Source organism: Podarcis raffonei, chromosome 8 (assembly GCF_027172205.1).
Source record: "Podarcis raffonei isolate rPodRaf1 chromosome 8, rPodRaf1.pri, whole genome shotgun sequence".
In the NCBI taxonomy this organism is placed as follows: Eukaryota; Metazoa; Chordata; class Lepidosauria; order Squamata; family Lacertidae; genus Podarcis; species Podarcis raffonei.
This window is the reverse complement of record NC_070609.1, coordinates 22109926-22132927: the sequence shown is the minus strand read 5'-3', so window position 1 is coordinate 22132927 and position 23002 is coordinate 22109926. Positions and strand designations below refer to the sequence as shown.

At 45.9% G+C, this 23002-nt stretch overlaps 1 protein-coding gene across 4 annotated transcripts in view; it reads left to right on the top strand.

The window, feature by feature from the left end:
- The first annotated feature begins 5952 nt into the window (after positions 1-5952).
- Positions 5953-23002, top strand: part of HIVEP3 (HIVEP zinc finger 3) — a 238095-nt gene continuing 221045 nt past the window's right edge. For all 4 annotated transcript variants that reach the window (XM_053398481.1, XM_053398482.1, XM_053398479.1 and 1 more), the window contains exon 1: positions 5953-6621. The gene's annotated coding sequence lies outside the window, so the exon portion shown is untranslated. The remainder of the gene's footprint in view (positions 6622-23002) is intronic.

Sequence of the window (23002 nt, the reverse complement as noted above, 5' to 3'; positions counted from 1 at the left end):
TGCCCCTGTGAGCGGCGCGCCACGCCCCTGGGATGTGCACCAGCCCCGTCCCCTCTCCGCTCCCCGGTGCCGGAGCATGAAGCTCCACCACTGAAATGAGAGAAACTGAAAGTCCATGTAGTGTACCAAATTTCAGCTTTCTAGATGGTGAGGCTGTCAGGGATTTAAGCACACATGGGCCTAACCCTAGTGCTGAATAGTACAGAGTGTTCAGGAAAAATCTTTGTCGTGCAGTCCTCTGTATTGGAGGCACCGCCTTGGGCCAAATATTTGGGGGCAGCGGTGCGCTGCGTACCTGTGACGTCACGCGAGCGCTGCATGATGTGGCCACCTTGTATATTTTTGCTGGTACTAAGGAATGCTGCCTGTTGCTATTAGACAGCAATGGTCTCTCTCTCTCTGTGTGCGCGCGTGTGCATGCATGCAATAAATATTGTGTGATCTCCACAATCAGGGCCAGCAGGACCTAGCTGCTGTGGTAAGCATCAGGTTGTTGGAGATGTCTGTCTCTCTAATTTTGTGTCATGACATCCCATACCACTAGGTAGCTATTTTGGGACTGGTGCCCCCCTCTCAAAATTCAAAATGTACCTACTGGCCAAATTTGTGTTGCATAAAATAGATAAAAGGTACTGGCCAAATGCCTTCAAGATCACCTTAATTCATAATGTGAACATGCCAGAAGATGGTTCATATGGTATCCCATAGATTCAGGGTGGTTTTAGCGATTGAAAGGTCATAGAATCATAGAACTGTAGGGTTGGAAGGGATCACGAGGGTGATCTACTCCAACCCCCTGCAATGCAGGAATCTTTTGCCCAACATGGGGCTCAAACCCACGACCCTGAGATTAAGAGTGACGTGCTCTACAGACTCAGCTGAGTTCAGTCTGGAGAACTGGTAGTAATAACTTCCAAGTTCCCAGTCACTTAGTGTCATTGTGATGTCAGGTGATAGATTGACAGGTGGGCGGTCTCACCCACCCATCAAATTCGGCCTATGAAAGTTGACCCGATAAGGATCTGGCCTGCTGAGCCAGAAAAGGGTTCTCCACTCCTGCCCTAAAAGATGGAAACAAAGAAATAAAAGCCTCATCTCTGCAGCAGAGGCCTCCAGGTTGAAGCCCTGGAATCTTTAGTGAAAGGTCTCATGCAGCAAGGCAGAAGATCCTGCAGATTCACCCTGAGTAGAGATAGTCTGACATAGCCTAAATTCTTGTGTTTTTGTGAAATCTGATAAAAGGAAGCTGGTCTGGCAGGAAAGAGAAAATCCAGGCTATTCCTGACCTCTGCTCTAAATATTTTAAAGTCCTGGATAGCTCTTTCAGGGGGTTTTTTAGACAATGATTTTTCATGAACAAACTATCAATCAGTGCCTACACATTTTGTCTCACAGCTCAGTTGATGGAGCACGAGACTGTGAATCTCAAGGTTGTGGGTTTAAGCCCCACGTTGGGCAAATGATTCCTGCGTTGCAGGTCGTTGGACTACATGACCCTGGTGGTCCCTTCCAAATCTATAATTCCACGATTCTATGATATCTCAGGTTCTATCAATGCAAGAAACCTACCGCTTCCCACCCCAAATGGAACCTGGGAACCTGGAGATTACAGTTCATCCAGAAAGGTCAATTGCTTGTCCTGCTCATATGCACGCCTATGGCACTAAATAAGTTATACCTCAAATATCTGAGTCCCTCTCCCTCTCTATGGACCTTCTCAAGTGTTAAGATTGGCAAAGGGGCCTCTCTTGGCTATTCTGCCACCCTCAAAATAGCTCATGAAAGGGCTTTCTCTGTGGCAGCCCCTAAAGTGTAGAATTCCCTCCTGCACAGGGATGCATCCGGTACCTTCATTCCATAGCTTCTGCCTATGCTGAAGACACCCCACTTTACCCTGGCCTTTCACAGTTTCATAGAATCAGAGAAGCGTCGAGCTGGAAGGGACCACAAGGGTCATCTCTTCCAACCCCCTGCAATGCAGGTATACTTTTGCCCAGTGTGAGGCTTGAACCCATGGATGACCCTGAGATTAAGAGTCTCATGCTCTACTGACTGAGCTATAGTTTAAGCTATGTTCTTTTGTGAGACCCCCCTACCTCTATTGCTGAGTTTATATTCTTCTGTTCCATTTGGAATGATTCTGCTTTTTATTCTTGTATGCTTCTCTGTTGTTATTTTTTTAAAAAATGATTTAAATCATTCTAAAATTCTTTGCATTTTAAGAGAAAGAGCTTTTTGACTGGGACGAACTCCATCCAAAGGTGGTGGACTCTTCTTCATTGAAGGTTTTTAAACAGAGGTTGGGTGCTCATCTTTCAGGGATTCTTTAGCCATGATTCCCACATTGGGGGGGGGGCTGGGGGTCCAATCCAACTCCACATTTCTATGATTTATAAACTGACATCACCTTGCCAACAAAGGTCCGTATAGTTATAGCTATGGTTTTCCCAGTAGTGATGTATGGAAGTGAGAGCTGGACCATAAAGAAGGCTGATCACCGAAGAATTGATGCTTTTGAATTATGGTGCTGGAGGAGACTCTTGAGAGTCCCATGGACTGCAAGAAGATCAAACCTATCCATTCTTAAGGAAATCAGCCCTGAGTGCTCACTGGAAGGACAGATCCTGAAGCTGAGACTCCAATACTTTGGCCACCTCATGAGAAGAGAAGGCTCCCTGGAAAAGACCCTGATGTTGGGAAAGATGGAGGGCACAGGGAGAAGGGGACGACAGAGGACGAGATGGTTGGACAGTGTTGTTGAAGCTACCAGCATGAGTTTGACCAAACTGCAGGAGGCAGTGGAAGACAGGAGTGTCTGGCGTGCTCTGGTCCATCGGGTCATGAAGAGTCGGACACGACTAAACAACAACAACAACAACATCATTGTATTTTTTAAATAAAAAACTTCTACAATTTATAAACTGCTCAATAGTTCAAAAAAATTAAAATTAAAACCCACTGTATATTGTTGCATCATTTCATACTATGTTTTCTCACAGCCAGGGCCTTTATAGCAAAGGGCGGGTAAGAAATCTTATCACTGAAACGTCTCTCCTTCCTTGGGGACCAGAGGCCTTGTGTTCTTCTCTTCCTTCCTCGCTTGGAGGATCAGAGCAGCAGATTCCCAACCAGAGTCTGGAGCTGGTTAGGGAGAGCCTTGGTTGCACTTTCCCTTTCTCCCCGAGGCGTTGGCCAACCCTAAACCCCTTTTTGATGAAGGTTCTCTCGCCTGGATTGACACAGTGACCTGACACTGAGTGGACGAGAGCGAGGGCGCGCGCGAACCCAGGGGAGAGGAGGAACGGCAGCCGTCGGTGCCAAGATTTTGCTGAGCTCAGGCGCGCTGCCGCTGTAGCCAGCCGAGCAGAGGCTGTTGACATTTCCGGTTGCAATCCCGCAGCCAATTGGCGATCGCCGGAGCAGCGAGACACGGAATATGATAATTTCGTCCTGCTGAAAGAAAGAGAGAGAGAGAGACGGGCAAGCAGGGAGGGAGGGAGGAGGGAAGCAAGAAGAGAGAGAGGACACCCAGGGCTCAACTCCTATGAAGAGGGCCTTGGAAAAAACGCTCCCCGCGGCTGTATAATGCATTCTGCACATGCCCGGAAGCTACCTCGAATTTGAAAACAGATTCTGAACAGGTCTCCAAGTTCTCTATGGCGCTCCCGTCCACCTGCTGCGGTCAACGGGCTCAGCAGACGCCCACCAACCCCAATTAGATGTGGTCACTCTCCAGGGCTGAGTTTTGGTGCTGTTGGAAAACTGTCCCCAAACCACCGCTTAGTGCCCCTCGAAGGGCTCCGAGAAAGCTTTGGCGTGGCCGATGCACTCTGCACGCGCTCCGGGGGCCCATCCCCTCCCTGTCTTCTGGGGCTGAGCTTTGGGCTCGAAACTAGGTCCGAAGCCTAAGGATTGCTGGGGAGGGCTGGGATTGAGGGATACACCCACCCAGCTACCCAGAAAGATTGGGCGTTTGTGGGATGAGTCCAGTCCGGTGGTGGCTCGGCCGCTCGACGTGCGGCGCCGGAAGAGAAAGATGGAGCGGCCCTAGGGAGGCGTCGGAGCACGTGCCCAGAGAGCAGCTCATGTCTTCGTCCGTTCCTTAAGGCGCCTCGGGTGGCACAGGGGCTTCGTGGCTTCTTCCCGGGACGTCGTTAGGGTTGCTGAACAGTACAGAGGCGGAGATCCGAGCGCAAAGCGCGCGCTGCTCCACTAACTATCCTAACAATAAAAAGTGGACGGAGCTGGCGCATCGGTTTGGATCGCGACGGGTGGCGTGGCGGCTGATGTTGGTTCTGGTGGCCAGATTTGGAGAGGCGGGGGAAAGAGAAAGGGGGAAATCCCCTCAAAAAGCACCTCAGCCTCCTTTTGACAGGGTAAGTTGTCCTTGAGTAGGATGGTTGGTTTGCAACAAGAAATGAACCTAAACCAAGTGGGTGGGTGGGGAGACTGCAGCGGTCATTTTAATTGTCCCCCACACAATGAAAATGGGTGTGTGGACACGACGGAAGTAATCCTGTGTGTTGGTTTTGACTGCGTACACACCACATACTTAAAGAAGGATATTGGGAACTGTAGTTTGTTAATGGTGCCCGAAGTGTAGTTCTCTAAACTAGGCATTAAATGTGCGGTGGGTATAGTTCTTTTCGTGTGAGTGCCGATTAATGCTGCAATTTTACGCACACTTAGCAGAGAGCAAGTTCCATTAAAGGCATTAGGATTTACTTCTGCGTGGACATGTATAGGCTCTTGTTACACGTACAGGATTGTGTTGTAGGGCCGCATACCAATAGGAGGCGACTGAGGATAACACCAGCAGCTGGGTGATACAGTTCTTAAACAGCGCAAGCCTAGCCGTGCCTACTCATACAAAGTCCTATTGAATTCATTCAGGAGTAAAACGGCAATCCGATGCACGGTTACTTTGGAGGGAGTAAGCCCCGTTGAACTCTGCTGCAAGGCAACTCAATTGCGAAGCAATCCTCTGCGTGGTTACTCGGATCGTAAACCCCATTGCACTTAACTACCAGGTAAATGCGCATAGGATTTCAGCCTTGTAGTGCAAGGCTATGTATATTTACTCGCAAGCAAGCTCCACTGTGTTCAGGAAAACTTACCCCATAGTTAAGCGTAATACGTGTAAAAGCATGAAAAAATTCTGTGGCCAAGCCGAAAGAGATACAAGCGCAATTCTATGCGCGCTTATGCATAAGCAAATCCCCACTAGTTTGCTCAATGGACATTATTCTTCAGTCAATGCGCAGCCTGGTTGCGCCATGAAGTTGGATTGGACCCTTTGAATACAGCGGGGCTTCCTTCCGAGAGATCAGGCGTAGGGATCGGCCTTTTGCTTTTGTTTTGTAAATGGACACGCTGAGGCATCGTAGCCTGAGCCTTGCACTGGAGGAAGTCCGCTACCACCAGGGCAATCGTGTGCATGCCTTACTTTGGAACCAAGCCCCATTGAGTTGAGCGGGGTTTGCTCCCAAGGAAGCGGATGTCGCCTCCTTCTGCTTTGAAGTACAGTACACTTCCATTGATAAATATCCAGAGGGCTCGACTGCTGAGGGTTTGGTGTTTTGTTTTCAATAATAATAAGGAAGTTGCATCAAATGCAAAGGGAGCTTACTTTCAAGTAGGACTTGAGTGGAAAGTCTTCGAGACGGCTGCAAAAGAAGGAGAAAGTAACGCATTCGCTTCCCCGGCTCCTCCCCTCGCCACCCACGGTGCCCGCTTCTGGCGCTGAGTGGCGTGGCACTTGCTTGGGTATTTTAGGCCAGCCAGCCAGGCAGGCCCCCCTCCCTCTCCACTAAAAGACCCGACACTCTCCACCTCCGCCGGCCTCCCTTAAAAGGCTAATCGGTGTACTGTATCTTTAAAAGGTTCAAACCTCTTTCCAAAAGGCCTAGAGATAGCCGGGGGGTGGGGAAAGGAGAAAAAAAATGAGGCTGTTTTGCCTCTTAGAAGCAGAGGAGGCAAAGGAAAGCAAGCAGCAATTCCGATTGTGATGCGGCTTCTCCGGGCGGAATTTATTCCTCGCTGTCCAGAGGCGGCAGGAAGAAGCTTCCGCGTGGGCTCCTTCTCCTTCTTCTCCAGTGTGGATTATTTTTATTCCGAAGAATAACAGAGGAGGATTGGTTCCGGCTGGAGCATGCTCACAAACTGCACGATCTCCCATGATTAAGCTTGCCTAGGGTGTTGTGGTCCCCCCCCTTCTTCTTCTTTTTCTCCTCTCCCCCCCCCCCTCCTCTCTCTTTCCCACATTGATTTTGTTTTGAAGCTGAGCTACAAACCATCAGGGCAGGGTTGTGGGGGGACGACGACCTGCCTTCCCCCTTCCTCCCTCGGAGAAGGAAAACATCGCGCGCCTTCTTCTCCCAGCAATATGACATAATAATCCCCATCCCCGATCCTCCCTCCCTCCCTCCCTTTCCCCCTCCACCACCTCTTTTTGAAACAGGTGTTATTAAAAAGAATAGGAAATAAGCTACCCGGCAGCTCAGCGGAACGCTTCCTCCAGGAGGGGAGAGCGAGGCTGCAGAGCCTCTCAGGAAATTGCCAGCATCGTGAGAATCGCAAAAGTGGAGGGGATCGGGCTCTGCTTACAGCCAGACAGCCAAGGTAAGGCGATGATGTTTCGCCCATTTATCTCGCTGCCCCCTCGTGCCATTCTGTGTGTTTTGATTATTGCTGTTGCTGCCGCAGCCGCTGTTCCTCGCTGGTGGAGGGAGGCAGCAGCAGCAGCAGCAGCAGATTCCATTTTGCCTGGGCTTCTGAAGAGGTGTCAGGTTGCTTTTCTTCTTTTATATTTATTTATTTTAACAGGACGCTCCTCGCTGCCTTTCGGGACTGTTGTCAAGTGTGTGTTTGTGTGTGTGTGTGTCTCCCCTGGGTGGGTTTGAGCCTGCGAGGTGGCTCCTCTTGCAGGGCTGATGCCTGGGTGCCTGAAGTAACCTCTTGCGGTGTCAATCGGCGGCTGTTAACCCTCTCCGCGCCTTGCGCCCAGGAAGGCCTGCGCAAAGGTGGTGTTGATGTCGGTGGTCTATAGGGGGCTGGAGCGTGCGCCGGGGAGGGCAGCGGGGTGTGTTTGTGTTGAGGGAATGTTTGAGGAGGCCTGCTTGGCCACAGGAGGGCCAAAACCAAGTCTCAGGTGGGCGAATGATCTTTAAAAAAAAAAAAAAGAGGGGGGAAGGGGAGATAGAAGGAGGCAGAGAAGTGAGGCACACCAAGTTGCAAAGTGACCAGGCCTCCCTATGCAGCTTCACTTGCAAATATGTGCAGTTTCCTCCTTGCATACTGCTTGTGTGCGGAGAGGCTGGCGGTGCCTTTCGCCCTGTGCTTGTTGGGGAAATGTTGCCAGGAGCCTGCTGCCCTCCGCTGCTGCAGTGATCTATCTGATCAAGGAGCCTTGTTGTGGATGCGCTGCTCCTCTGCTTGGTGTAGCCAGGCTTCGTTTATTTTGCTGGTGGGTCCGAAGGAGGTCTCTGAGTTATGTGGTTGTGTCTCTTGGTGTCAGGAAGGGTGGGCAGCTGCTAGTCTGGCGGGGGAAGGCGAAGGTTTACCTGGGAGCAAACCCCACTGAATGAATGCATTGGGGCTTACTACTGAATAGGCATGGGTAAGATTGCGCTGTAAGCTCCTCTCCCTGCAGTCCCCCATGAGTTGAGTGCAAATGACTGACCACAGAGAAAGTGTTTCCCTCCTGCTGGTTGTATTTGGGTTGCTGAGCGCAGATGTGCGGCCTTGGCTTCAGTGTATTGCACCCGGTGGTGGCTTCAGCTCTTGTGCTTCATGCCCTATCTTTGTCCGGGGACCCCTGTTTCTCCCCCCCCCCATTGGCCCATCACCAAAGCTGCTGGATATGATCTTATCCAAGAGACATCTAAGCAGCATTCAGACATTTGGGCTTTGCATTCACCGGGGGTCGATTTCCAGGATCTTGCCCTGTGGGAAGATGCTCCTAAAAGCCCTGCAGAAGGAGATGGCAACCTTTATCCACCAACCTCATGCAGTACCTGCTTGACTGCCTATCTTTACCCATGCATGAGATTCCTCCCCCCCCCCCACCTTCCTTTTCCCTGCTGGGTTTCAAGGGAACTGCAAAGCTGTGATTGCAGCAGTGACTGCAGAGGGCTGTTCTCAGTTGGAGGTAAAAAAAAAAGGGCACCCGAGTGCACAATCTGGCAAGTCGATTGTTGGGTGGTAATTGGCCCAGTTATTACATAACAACAGAGAGGCAGATGCAATGTAAGCAAAGTGCTACCTTATACTGTATTGGACTAATGAGAACTCCATATAAGAGAAAAAGGGGCTTGTTTTTTTTCTGATCAGTTAACCATTTCCTGTTGGGGTTTACCATTCACATGACTGTGAACGACAGGGGATATACAGTGGTACCTCTGGTTACATACACTTCAGGTTACAGACGCTTCAGGTTACAGACTCTGCTAACCCAGAAATAGTACCTCGGGTTAAGAACTTTGCTTCAGGATGAGAACAGAAATCGTGCTTTGGTGGTGCGGCGGCAGCAGGAGGCCCTATTAGCTAAAGTGGTGCTTCAGGTTAAGAACAGATTCAGGTTAAGAACGGACCTCCGGAATGAATTAAGTACTTAACCCGAGGTACCATTGTATTCTGCTGTCAAAACGAACGTCCCCAAAGGCGCTTTAAACAAAACAAATATAGGCTTATTGTTGTCCTAACCTGCGTCTTCATATAAAAGTCACCTGAGCCTATTGTCTCCGCCGAGGTGTTCATTACGCTTGGTAAACAAGGAGTAGGCCAGGGATGTGGATCATGTGACCCGCAAGGTTTTGGACTGCGAGTTGTGCCACCCCTTGCCATTGGCCCTTCTGGCTGAGCCTGATGGGAGTTTTGGCCTTGCAGGTGTTGTTAGACACCAAGTTCCCCCATCCCTAATCTAGGCAAATTTATCACATGCTTAGTAACAGAGTGTAAAACCACATTTGGTAGAAGGTCACAGTCTGGCTGCTAGCATTTGGGTCTTCATCAGGGGAAACATTTGATGTTGGTTAGCACCTGTGTCATTAAAGATGCCTTTAAAAAAAGTTTGTATTGCATAGTTTAAATGATTGCCTTGTTCCTTTTGTTGCGCATAAACCCTCACAAGGAGTTGGATCCAGCATGAAACCCATTGGACCTCTTGTAATGCAACCTGCCTCTGCAGTTATTGGTATTTGTAGATTTTCTGATCCATTGTAATGTGTGCACTGGATGGTGCAGACCTTTGGCCAGGGACATTTACATAAATTATTTGTGTGCCGATTTTCCACTCCCCCCACCCAAAAGAACCATGCTCAAAGCGGCTTGCAACAAAGAAACAGGGATGTATTTCAAATAAACACAACAAAGTCAATTTCATAACAACATAGCAAAATAATAGCATAGTAACAGTTTCATAATAGCATAGCAAAACAACAACAACATCACAATGGTTACTAGCCACGGTGATAGCAACTACTGTATTTTTCCATGTATAAGACTAGATTTCCCCCCCTAAAAAATAATATCAAAAATTAGGGGGCATCTTATACACGGGGCCATCCTCCCCCATTTTCTTAAATCTGAGTCCCCAAAATAGGGGGCATCTTATACATGGGGGTGTCTTATAGACGGAAAAATATGGTATATGCATATTATGAACGCATAAGTGGAGGACTCTTGCATCCAGGATAAGATGCCCCCTTGCATTTTTTGTAGCCAATAGTTGTGTAATTGCTACTGCTGTCATTCCATGAGTAGAAGGGCAGGTTGCTAACCATTCAGGTCATGAGGTAATAAGGTCCATGAAATTGTTCTGATGTCAGCTGTGTTCAGTGAGTCCCATGCCTGAATTCTGAACCGCAACTGTACTACTTTAGGGGAATATTATCATTTTAAAATAACTTCTTAGTTTCGCCAAAAGGAACTGAATACAGTGGTACCTCGGGTTAAGTACTTAATTTGTTCTGGAGGTCCATTCTTAACCTGAAACTGTTCTTAACCTGAAGCACCACTTTAGCTAATGGGGTCTCCTGCTGCCGCCACACCGCCAGAGGATGATTTCTGTTCTCTACCTGAAGCAAAGTTCTTAACCCGAGGTACTATTTCTGTGTTAGCGGAGTCTGTAACCTGAAGCGTGTGTAACCTGAAGCATATGTAACCCGAGGTACCACTGTATGTCCCCATTCTTAAGATGGGACAATTAATTGCTCTACACACATTAATATGTTTGAGTCACAGCTTTGTGTTTCTAAGTATCGGCCCCTAGATAGGCAGGGGTTGAGTCACCCATTTCTTCCTCTCACTCTTTCTCCCTCTCTTTCTCTCACTCTCTCTCTCCATCCATCCACACCATACGCTTAAAAGAGTCATGGCTTCCCACACAGAATCCCGGGAACTGTAATTTGTTAAGGGTGCTGAAAGTTGTCAGGAGACCCCTATTCCCAGTTCCCAGAGCTCCCCAGGAAAGAGGACTGGTTGTTAGACCACTCTGAGAATTGTAGCTCTGTGAGGGAAATTGGGAATCTCCTAACAACTCTCGGAACCTTTAACTAACTACAGTTCCCAGGATTCTTTGGGGGAAACTGTGGCTGTTAAATATATATAATAGTGCTTTAGGTGTATTGTATCATATGAGCTCTGTGCTGCAGAGCCCACCAGGAGCCATATAGGAGTTGTGTTCCATCTTGACTTGCCTGCCTTTAAATACCTGCAGACGAACCTTGCATCCTCCCACTTCCTGTCCTCCTCTCCAGTTTCCTGTAGGAACATGGCTGGCATTGCCATGGTAACATGGCTGTGCTGTTCCTTCTGCTGACTTGGCTGAGGCCCATCATTACCATGGCAATGGAAGACATGGTGGCTCTTTTGCCATTGGCCTAGTCTTCCAGGGGACTGTCTTGGTCCACCAGGAGAGGATGGAATTGGGGACAGTACACTGTTTTTGCTACACTTGGTGCCACAAAGTTTCAGTTATCTGCAAAAGGTAACTGCACCGTCCTCTTGTATGCATGGGTGTTATTTTATCACTGCTATGCCCCGGGGTTTGTAAAATGGTATCATACCCTCCAACACTTTGAAACCAAAATATGGGAGACCAGCTTCCCATTCTTTTAACTGTGAGAGCATGGCCACCATTTTGGTTGCTGTGAGCTCCCATCAGCACCAGCCAGCTGGTGCTAATGCGAATTGTAGTCCAAAATATTTGGAGGGCAGCAGTTTGCAGAAGGCTGGAGTAGTAGTGCTTAGAGTGTCTGACGAGGACCTAGGACCAGAGAGACCCAAGTTCAAATACCAAGTCAGCAATGAAGTTGGTGACCTTGGGTCAGTTGGTCTCCTCCCTTGCTGAACCCACCTCACAGAATTTGTTGTAAGGATGTAAAATGTAATCCATAGTAAAGCAAATAAATTCCTTTCCAAAGTAACTCAAATTCTGTCTCACAAATTGTTGTGACATGTACAATTCGTGCATTGGCTTGTATTTATTTTACATAATTTATTTTGTTTCAATAGCTCTGGGAAGGTACAATCTAGCTATGAAGTCCTTGCCACTAAAAGCTAGTGGCATCTTTAGCTTCTGCAATTTCCACAAAAAACACTCCACATATGGTGAACCTAACTCAACATCCTTAAGGGCCAGAAACTGGTAGCAAACAAAAATAACAACAATAATGAAAACTTCACAGGATGCTGTGTTTTGCTGTTTATAACGCTGTGATTATGTAGCATGATGGAAGAATCTGTGCAGCCTTGAGTGAGTAGCCACTCCTTGTTTCTTTATTGTTTCGATTTCTGTTTATTGCACGATTTCTGTTCTCCATTATTTCCCTAAACAGCTGGCGACCTGAGTTTGGGAAACCCTGGTCTAACCGAACAAAGTGGAGGTTTGCTTGTGGTTCAGTGTACAGTGATTACACTGAATCACAGGTGAAACGGCACATTGTGCATTCCAGCTAAGGGAGGTTTGCCTGTGGTTCAGTGTAATTGCTGAATATTTATTCTCAAATATATTGTAGGCTTAGGAACATAGAAATATAGGAAGCTGCCGTATGCCAAGTCAGACCATCTAGTTCAGTATTGTCAACACGGACTGGCAGCAGCTCTCCAGCATTCCAGACATGGAATCTTTTCCAGTCCTACCTGGTGATGCCAGGGATTAAAGCTGGAATCTTCTGCATGTGCTCTACCACAGAGCTAAATTCTAACCAAAGTCTCTGCTTTCTGTCCACACCGAACAATGGTGGTTTTGCAATTGATTTCAGCTGGCAGTAGATTGGGCCCCAGTTTCTTCTTTTCTCTCTCGTAGAATAACAGTGACTTTGCTTGATGATGCTCCGTAGGCATCCATGTTCCCTAAAGTATTAGGAAAACATTAACTTGGAACATGGTTGTGCAATTTTGCTTTCTGACTCTTTGACGAAGTGACAAGCTGCCTTTTGTGTGGCTTCGAGTTTGGCAAAACAACCGTCATCTTCTGGCAATGGCGCTGCTGGGTCAGAAAGTCTGCAAGTGTCTTATTGCTCCACAAAACCTGAGAGCCTAAACTGGAAGCCTTGCATGCCAAGCGTCACATCCTTTAGCCAGGAGAGACCACGTGATGCCAAATGGCTCATGACTGCCTAAGTTCTGGTCCATCAAAAGGCTTCAGAAAACTGCTCTGGGTTCATAGCAGGGGCAATCAGAATGAGGGCCACTAACTGACTGCTGATTCAGGACTTTAAATTGTGCTCTTATATCAAATTTCCTTTTCTGCATATACTGTAATGTTTTACTGTTGCTATGGCCATTGGCTAATGCGAATAAAGTTTTATCTATCTAAACTGCTCCGGGTGGTTAGAATTAAAAGTTCATCCCTGATTCTGGATGCTGCTCCAGCAGACACTTCTGTTTCCTCACTCTGCTGAATGGTAGGGCCGGCCCCTTTAGACAATTGATGGGCTCTCCTTTCTCCTCACACTAGATCACACTGCAAGCAGCCTCCTCTCAGTTTCTGTATGGGTCATGTATACAGTGGCCATATCAACAGTTAGGTTCTGCTCATTTCCTAGGAGAAAGGAGGATAATATGGTGAGAGGAACAATTTTCTATCTCAATCGCCAGAGACAATATGCCTCTGAATTGCTGGGTAAAGCAAGTGTGAACAGCACTGTTCCACTCACATCACATTCCCTATGGGCATCTGGTTGGCTCTTAACTTTATGTATTTCTCCTTGGGCTCCTTGGAGGAAGGTAGAATATGTGTAATTAATAATCCGATTATAATCCTGAGCAGCTCTCCACCCTATTTCGAATGGATGCTCCATTGCCAGTGTTGCCCATAATCTTTTTCTTCTGAGGGTGGTAGGGGTGCATGTGTAAAACAGAACAAGTTATGGATGGTGCTGCAATTCAGGAATCCCCCAGAAAGTCAGTTTTTATAGGGGACACTGTGTGTGTGTGTGTGAAAACTAAATTCCAACTCATTCGGTTGGAATGCAACTTGTTAACATAAAAGTGAAAGCATGCCCTGACAATGCCGAGTGGAAGTGCTAGCTGTGATTTTGTACATCTTGAGTATTTATTACCATGTTACATAACAGAAGCGTGATGGGAAGGAAACACTTTTTAAATTCCGAAGTCTGAATATCTTCCTGGGTTCTGTAGATGCTGGTTGCCTACTAAAGTCCCAGATTTTGAAACTGATATTAACTCTGCAAAGAGTGGATAATATTAATCTAATATCTAATCCTAATGGTCTAATAGGAAAGCTGGTAATACAGGGTTGGATCTTAAGCACTGTTTGCAGAAGGAAGGTGGGAGAAGTAGAAGCTCTGTTAGTTGACCGTGTGGCATCTAGAAGAGGAAATGCTTGTAAGCGCTGAGTTGACCCTGACTGTCCATGATGTGAACTTCTCTTTGCCCATCACTAGAGAAACAGCATAGAGCCTGCTCACCACCACTGTCTATGGTGTTCAGCAGAAGCTGCAGAGACGCCATCAACCAAGTTGTCCACAACCCTTGAAAATGTATGTTGGGTAAAGATAAAGGTAAAGGGACCCCTGACCGTTAGGTCCAGTCGTGGACGACTCTGGGCTTGCGGCGCTCATCTCGCTTTATTGGCCGAGGGAGCTGGCATACAGCTTCTGGGTCATGTGGCCAGCATGACTAAGCCGCTTCTGGTGAACCAGAGCAGTGCACGGAAACGCCGTTTACCTTCCCGCTCGAGTGGTACCTATTTATCTACTTGCACTTTGACGTGCTTTCGAACTGTTAGGTTGGAAGGAGCAGGGACCGAGCAACGGGAGCTCACCCTGTCGCGGGGATTCGAACCGCCGACCTTCTGATCGGCAAGTCCTAGGCTCTGTGGTTTAACCCACAGCACCACCCACGTCCTATATGTTGGGAGACAAGTCTTATTTTATAAACTTTTGAAAAAGGCAAATATAGTTAGACCTCCAGTGATTTTTAAAGGCAATATGACCTATTGACACTATAGGGGGTGGAAAAGAGATCAGTGGCAGATCTGCACATGGTTTGCAAGTTGAGAGTCATATGTTCTAACTCTAGTATTTCCAATTTTGAGAAAGGCTCTGGTAGCCAGTGACAAGACAGAGAAACACCTCTGCCTCAGACCTTGGAGAGCTACCATCTGCCAAAGTGGACTAGGCTAGATGGATAAATAGTCTGACCTGGTATATGGCAGCTTCTTACTTCAGTCCTTGGGTTCTTCCATGCTACTTTTGTTGGATGCTTAGGGATTTTGTTGGTGTACTTGTCACTAGGTATGAGTGAATCTGTCAGTTTTAGTTTCTGTGTCTCTCTTTATTTCCCCCCCCCCCCAACAGAGTCTTAAATTCAGTTTGGTACATACCCATATAAGTTTGGAATATATTTTCTTAAAAGAAGTCATACAAATTCAGCAGCACTTTTTACTATGCAATTCCCCATATACAGTGGTACCTTGGGTTAAGAACTTAATTCGTTCTGGAGGTTCGTTCTTAACCTGAAACTGTTCTTAACCTGAGGTACCACTTTAGCTAATGGGGCCTCCCCCCACTGCCCCGCTGCTGCCACACAATTTCTGTTCTCATCCTGAAGCAAAGTTCTTAACCTGAGGTACTATTTCTGGGTTAGCAGAGTCTGTAACCTGAAGTGTCTGTAACCCGAGGTACCACTGAATAATGCAATTCTGTATGCTGTTTCGCCTAATGTAATGCAGTTCTGTGTGCTATTTTCTCCAATATATGCACTTTTATGCACACATATCTGCATTTTTATACACTTGGAGAACTGCATTGTGGAATTCTGAAAGGTGTGAATTTAGAAGGTAGCAGTATGCATATTTTTCCTAAATCAAATTTCTCTTGTCATACCTTCATGCCCATCATGTTTTCTCTCTGAGTTGCTTGCAAAGGTTATATTGATGTTTGTTTTAGCTGCATTTTTGCCCCACCTTTCTGCCAGGTGCTCAAGGTGGTATATTTTGGTATCCAGGTGCTTTCTGATACTCTCACTTGCTTAGCTTCAACCAGGTGGTTCCATTCTGTGCAACCTTCAGACTTCTCCTTCCAGGGGCCAATGAGGTTGCATGGCCTCATGGCCTATTTTATTTAGAAGTAAGGAAGAGAGAGGGCAGGGCAGCAGCTGTCTGCATCCTACGCTATGACTGTACTTGGAACAGTAGGGGCATTGATACTTGTGAGTTGGCAGAGTTCACTCCTAGGCTTACAAATTGCCACTCCTCTGGTTGCCTGGGCAAGTGAGATTTGCCCCCAGGTGCCCAAAGATTGGGGACACTTTAGGATTAGAGGTTGAGGCTTTATTTTTAAAGAGCACAATTGGTGTAGATTTTGTTGGGCTAGTAGCATGCATGGCAAGACACTCTCTCTTCAAAGAAAACTCTCACCACAAAAATATCCTGTCCTTCCTCCATCATTCTTAGATACTGATATACTTCTTTAGGTACCTAAAATGAAAATTTGAAACTCCCGCTGCTCTGCACTTTGTTAATGATAAGAGTTGGAGGTGAGAAAATATCATGCTTTCTGTAATAAGCTATCTACAGCAATTGCTTCAGGTTAAAGGCTGCTGCTGGTGGGTGGTGCTGTGGTCTAAACCACAGAGCCTAGGGCTTGTCTATCAGAAGGTAAACAGCGTTTCAGTGCGCTGCTCTGGTTCACGAGAAGTGGCTTAGTCATGCTGGCCACATGACCCAAAAGCTGTACACCGGCTCTCTTGGCCAGTAAAGTGAGATAAGCGCCGCAACCCCAGAGTCATCCACGACTGGACCTAACGGTCAGGGGTGCCTTTACCTTTACAAAAGGCTGCTTGGCTTCTTCAGTGTTTTCCCCCATACCCTCCCACAATCATGCATATTTGTGTGCAGGAGACTCTGGTGGACTGTTTCCAGCCTGAGACATGGATCAATCTAGAGATGCTTTGCTACACTTGTTTTGCCTTCAAGTATTGAGTGTTGGATTCCCTGCTCCTTGTTGCTTGGGTGTGATTATTTCTTGGACTACTCGTCACTATTGCAAGAGTTACTAGGAGTGATAAAAAGCTGCAGTTGGTGGGGCATGGGTGAAATGAAATTGCCTTGCTTCCAGTAGGAATGTGACAAGTGCCAGCCAGAAGTGTGCAGTCACTGCAAGATTTGCTTTGCCTCTGTAGCCTTTGGAAGCAGCCCGATCTGTTTTGGATCCGTTCGGTGTCATTCCAGTTCAATTCTTTACTTCGGTCCTCATCTGGTCTGCTAAATCCAAGATCTGTTTCATTTCCACCGTGAGTATAATGTGGAATCTAAGCGTGGATATAGCTTGCTTTCCTTTTCCCATTTGAAACTTGTAGGCAAGGCAGCATAAGGGAAACCCCACATAGAGCACATTTTTTGCATTCAAACTTGCGCACTGCTTTGATAAGCTTGTGACAAGCACTATATAAATACTGCAATAAAGCAAGGAACAGGAAGAAAGAAACCCATTTTGTTGCCAGGGTTGCAATATCCAAATGATGGAGTTAACCCACAAAGTAAAAAACCCCCCACAGAAAACAACCTTGGCAAATCTGCTGTCTTTGTGTCTGAATTCTGCTGCTGGATGTGGCCACCACATTTGATCACCGCAGAAGATCCATCCATGTACCTTCTAAAACTGTATGGGAAAAAATGACATACCTGTCCTTCAGAGGAGCACACCTGAAAAATGATCCTAAAAGCTTGAAAATAATAATTGTGCAGTCAAAGTCCCTTACTGCCCTACACAAGCTCGTAATTTTGCACAGGGTATCACATTTGCCATCTGGGGGTAAGGAGAGATGCCCTTTCCAGGATACTCCATTTCTGTTTCCCCTCCCTGCAGTGGACACATGGTATTAGCCACAAGCTCTTTTTAGGATCTCCCCCCCCCCGTTTTGTTTTTAATTTATTTTGGAAGGGTTACTTTTGCAAATCTTGGGATTCTTTCAAATCTTCTGGCACTCCCCTCTTGTGCCATTTTTGGCTACAGAAGGGTCAGTGTTTGGAGACTTGAGTTTGCTATTGGGACCTATGCATTAAGGACGCTGTAGCCCTCATACAATGGCAACCACTTCCGGAGGGTCCCACGACCACATTTTAGCATTTTAAAATCACGACTAAGCGCTGAAGCTGTTTTAAGCCGCTTAAGCCAACCTTAAACCCCCAGATCAGCTAAACAGCTTGTACCAATAAAATGGCTTAGAGTTTCCTAAGCACCTTAAACAGAGCTAAAGCTTTAGTATAAGACTGTGACCAAACTAGAGCATGGCGTTTAGCTTCTCGGTGACACCAGAGGGCCTTACCCAGCTAAGCCAACTAATTACAGAACTGAGACCCTCTCCCCTGGGTTTTTAAAGGCCAGATGTTTAATCAACCAAAGGGATGCAATACACATTGCAAGTCTTTATACGTGCTTAACCCAGCCCCATATTTAACTGCAGGAGTAGCTGAATGTTGCATAGGGTTACAAATTCTCTAGGAGCACACTGTTGGCCACTGTGAGAACTAGATTCGGTGACTAGATAGGCCTTTGGTCTGATTCAGCAGTGCTCTTCTTATGCCATGTTCTTAATAGTCCCTGGCAAAGACTTGGGCTCTGAAGCTCAAGCTTTCTGCTTCCAACAGTCTCCAGTCAAGTGCCTATGGGAATTCACAATGCAGACTTCAAGCCAATGCTTACTCCCTGGCCTTTGCCCTTTCCACCTGGTCATTGGAGATAGACTCCCTGTGAATATGGAGGCTCTATATAAACTCTTGAGGCGGATAGTCTTTTTGAGAGACCTGTCCACGAATCTGTCCGGTCCTTTAAAAAAGCCATCTAACGTAATGCCATCGCTGTAAGTTAATTATTCACTGTCTGAAGTAGTGCTCTTTTGTCAATCCTGAATGTGTTGTCAATTAACTTAATTGAGTGACTGAGAGCTATGTTGTGTTGAGAGAAGGAGGAAAAATTCTCTCTGTGCTGTCTGAGGGCTAGCCATAGCCTTATAAACCTACATAATACCTCGGTTTTGTTTTCCTCCCTGTTGTATCTATACATTATTGTTATGATTAATTATTATTTGGTGTTGTTTGGCCAAAAGGACCCCCAAAGCTGTGAAAATATATATTAAATTACAGCAGCGGTTCCCAACTTGTGGGTCCCAGATGTTGTTGGACTACAACTCCCATCATCCCTGAGCTCTGGCCTTGCTAGCTAGGTGTGATGGGAGTTGTAGTTCAACAACATCTGGGGACCCACAGGTTGAGAAAGGCTGAATTACAGTAAAAGCATGATATTATAAATATATCTATGCATTACATTTATATTCCCCCTTTTCCTTCAAGTTGGGAGTTTCTCCCCCTTTCCATTTTATCCTTACAACAGCCCTGTGAGGTAGATGGCGACCGGCCCAATGTCACCCAATGAGCTTTTATGGCTGAGGGGGGATTTGAACTGTGGTCTGCTAGGTCCTAGTCTAGCACTCTTAACTATCAAACTACCCTGACTCTTTCTTTCACTTTAAACAGTAATAATACAGTAGATCAACCATCAATCAGATACACGAATGGAAGGTGACCATATCAGGAGATAAGAATAAAATACAGTACACCCCCCCAATGCATCAGAAAGTGAGGAGGGACTAAAACCCCCCACACACTACAGCTTTTGCAGTGTCATCTGATATGTATCTACTTAGTCCCACTGAGTTCACTGCAGGAGGGCTGCAGGTTAGTGGTAGATCACATGTTTTGCATGCAAAAGGTCTCAAGACTCAAACCCTGGAGTAGGGGATTCCCGGGAATATCCCCTGCCCAAAATCCTGAGGAGTTGCTGTCGATCATTGTCAACAATATTGAGGCCTGGGGATGGGGGTTGGGAAGAGAGATTTGATTCTGTTCATGCTGAAAGGCAAATATATCAAAGCTGCACTTTTCAAAACAGTAGAACTGAAACACAGCTGTCCTTCGAAATTTGCACTGGAACAAATTTTGCGATGCAGCTCTGGAGCCAAACAGTGCTTAGAGAAATGCATCTGCTAGGTAAAAAGTAGGGGTGGAAATGAAAGTTTAGTGAAAATGGCTTACAGAAATGCAGGGTATTAGGGGAAATTGCTTGTAAAAATGTATGCACACAGAAAAAGGGGTTATTAGAAAAAAATTGTGCTAAAATACCGAAGAAACTTCATTAGGATTTTCTTGGGGGGGGGGAGCGAAAATCACAAATTGCTGCAGAAATGTGGAGAACAGAATTTAAGATTGGGGTGGGAATACAAATTGAGAGAACCAGAATTCACAGAGCCTTACACTCCTACTGAAGATTAGATTGATCAGTGGTTTGACTTGGTATCCGGCACCTTCATATACAATGGACACTCGAGCTGCGAACATGATCCGTGCGAGAGGCACGTTCACAACCCGCAGCGTCTGCAACCCACAGCACCGCGTCTGCGCATGCGTGGGTTGCGATTCAGTGCTTCTGTGCATGCGCGAGCGCCAAAACCTGGAAGTAATCCGTTGCAGTACTTCTGGGTTTTGGCGCATCCGTAACTCAAAAACACGCAACCTGAAGCGTCTGTAACCCGAGGCATGACTGTATTCTAGTAAGCCCAAATCCCAGAAAAGTATGTGTGGGATTGTGACCAGAGTTGGCCCTGGGTGAAATAGCGCTCTGGACTGGGAATGCCTTTGGCACTCATCACCCCCCACCCCACCCCGGTCACTTTTGCAGTATTCCCAAGTTGTGTGTCTTCTGCAGGATTGCGAAACCTAGCAGTGTAAAAGAGATGCCCTACTAGTCTCACGAGATGCCCTGCAATACATAGATGATACCAAAGTTGAGCAGCGTCTTCCCAAATGTCTGGGCAGCACTACGAACTCTCCTGACATTTCCAGATACATTTGTCAGTGGTGAAGGTGCTTCCTCAAACTTGAAGCTCATCAAAATGTACTGGTTATCTGTTATGGCGGGCGAGAGGCTCGCATTACAGGCTAGCCAATCCATTCTGACTGACAGCTCCTGAAACCTGTTTTTCCTCAGCCACTCAGCTGCAGTTTGCACAAACCAAAGCTTTACAGGTTCACTTTCTGCATGGGGTTATTGCAATAGGGCAGCGGTGGGGGAAAGCTTTGGCATGTTAGATGCTGCTGAACTAAAACTCCCATCGGCCCCGGCAAGCATAGTCAATGTTCAGGGATGATTGGAGTTGTAGTTCATCAACATCTGAAGGGTCAAAGGGTCTCCACATCTGCACTAAGCAAGACGATGGAACAATTGCAGGTTTTACTTTTTTTTTTTTTGATAAATTTTATTAGTTTTCATCCAGTTATACATTTTATCCCGAATACAACAAATTATGACTGTTTTGGACTTCCTTCAGCGTCTCTGACAATCATCCATATTTGTACCTTTAATACACTTTCCCTTCTTTCGTATTGCCATTGTTCCTCCCTACTCCCATTATTTCTAATAAACAATACTTTTTTTTTTTTTACAGTGCCTCTTGAAATCCCACTAGCGTTGTATTTACACCACATATGTTTTTCAGATAATCCACAAATTTTCCCCAGTCCTCGATGAACTTTTGGTCTTTAGTATATCTAATTTTCCCAGTTAATTTATCCAGTTCCGCATAGTCTGTCAATTTTGATCTCCATTCTTCTATGGTCGGTATTTCCTCTTGTTTCCACTTCTGGGCCAATAAGATTCTGGCTGCCGTTACAGCATATTGGAAAAGCTTACAGTCCTTTCTTCTTACGTCCTTTCCTACAATACCTAAAAGAAAAGCTTCGGGTTTTTTCACAAAGGTATACCTTAACATTTTTTTCATTTCATTATATATCATTTCCCAAAAGCTTTTCACTTTCTTACATTCCCACCACTGATGAAAGAACGTCCCTTCTTTATCTTTGCATTTCCAACATTTGTTATCAACCTTGTACATCTTTGCTAGTTTTACAGGTGTCATGTACCATCTATAAAACATTTTCATCACATTCTCTTTCAATACTTTTGCTTAGTTTTGTAGCAGTTTTTGGAAGCGTTCTTTATTTCAGGAAATCCATCACCCGAGATAGTAACATTTTCATCTACAATTTATTTTAACGTTATCCCATTTTCATGCCTTCCCTGCTGAGTTATATTGAAGTGTTAGTTAGCTGCTGTTTATCATTTTAGACAAGGTAGATTGACAGCCTTGACAAAATTTGTTTTTGCAATGAAATAGTTTTTATTTATTTTTTTAGAACTAAAGACAACATTCCCCATCACTTCAGGAGGGTATTTTGGATTTGTTACATTATTTATCTTCATAAATAATCTTCATAATGTGGACAAGGTGGTTGCATTTTTATCTTTGAAAATAATAAATAAAAGCTATAAAGGAAATAATTTTGAAATTGGTCTCTTAGAGCTCTGTCTCATTATTGCTGCTTGGTCATGTCAACTCAGTCAACCCATGTTCCGCTAATTTTTGACAAAAACAAAACAGAAATTTTCTATTAAATATATACAGTGTGTGTGTGTGTGTGTGTGTGTGTAAGAGAGAGAGAGAGAGAGAGAGAGAGAGAGAGAGAGAGTATATATACACTTATGGAGGGTGTCTTAGGGGCTGTATGATGCTGTGGATCTCTGGGGCAAAGAGGTAAGTCTCTTCTTGGATGCTTTTCTATATTTCTGGCAGAGAGCTCTGCCACTGTTGACCTTTGGCTATCATTACTTCTGGGGATGTAGCAGGGGAACATTTAGAGCCAGGCAATGCAAGACCTTTTCTGGATTTCCTCCTGCACCATTCCAGAAGATCAGCCCTGCAACTGGTTTACTGATTTCCCCTTCCACTAGAACAAATAGAAGAGAGAAAATACTGCCCGAGAAAGCAGAAAAGGTTAAAAAGCCACCCCACCTCCCTCGTTGGTGATCACCTGTCCAGGATTTGGACTTTGTGGTTCTTTCCTTGTCCTGTTGAAGTTCATATTGGAGATTAGTATCCAGACAACTTGCAGATGAGGAGTGGAGAAATTGGATTATCGTCCCTGACCATTGGCTATGTTGACCAGGTGTGATCAGGGTAAGAAGGCAACAACATCAGGAGGGCTACAGTTTTCCCACCCCTGCTGTAGATGATTTTTGTGTGTGTGTTTTGGTTCTGGTTTTGAATACCCTACTTTCTTCACTCTGTCTCTTTGCAAAGAGTACACTCAACCAGCAATGAGCTCAGCTTGCCACCTCTGCCAGTTTGGTGCCCAGGGTGAGCACCCACCCCCAAAGCTGGCCCTGATTGGTGCTTTAGAGTTGACGGAGTGGAAAGTGGTCTAATCCTCTGATCATTCTTTTAAAAGCTGCTTTAATAATTTAATAATAATAATTTATTATTTATACTCTGCCCATCTGTCTGGGTTTCCCCCACCACTCTGGGCGGCTCCCAACAGAATATTAAAAACATGATAAAAGATCTGACATAAAAAACTTCCCTAAACAGGGCTGCCTTCAGATGTCTTCTAAAAGTTAGTTAGTTGTTTATTTCCTTGACA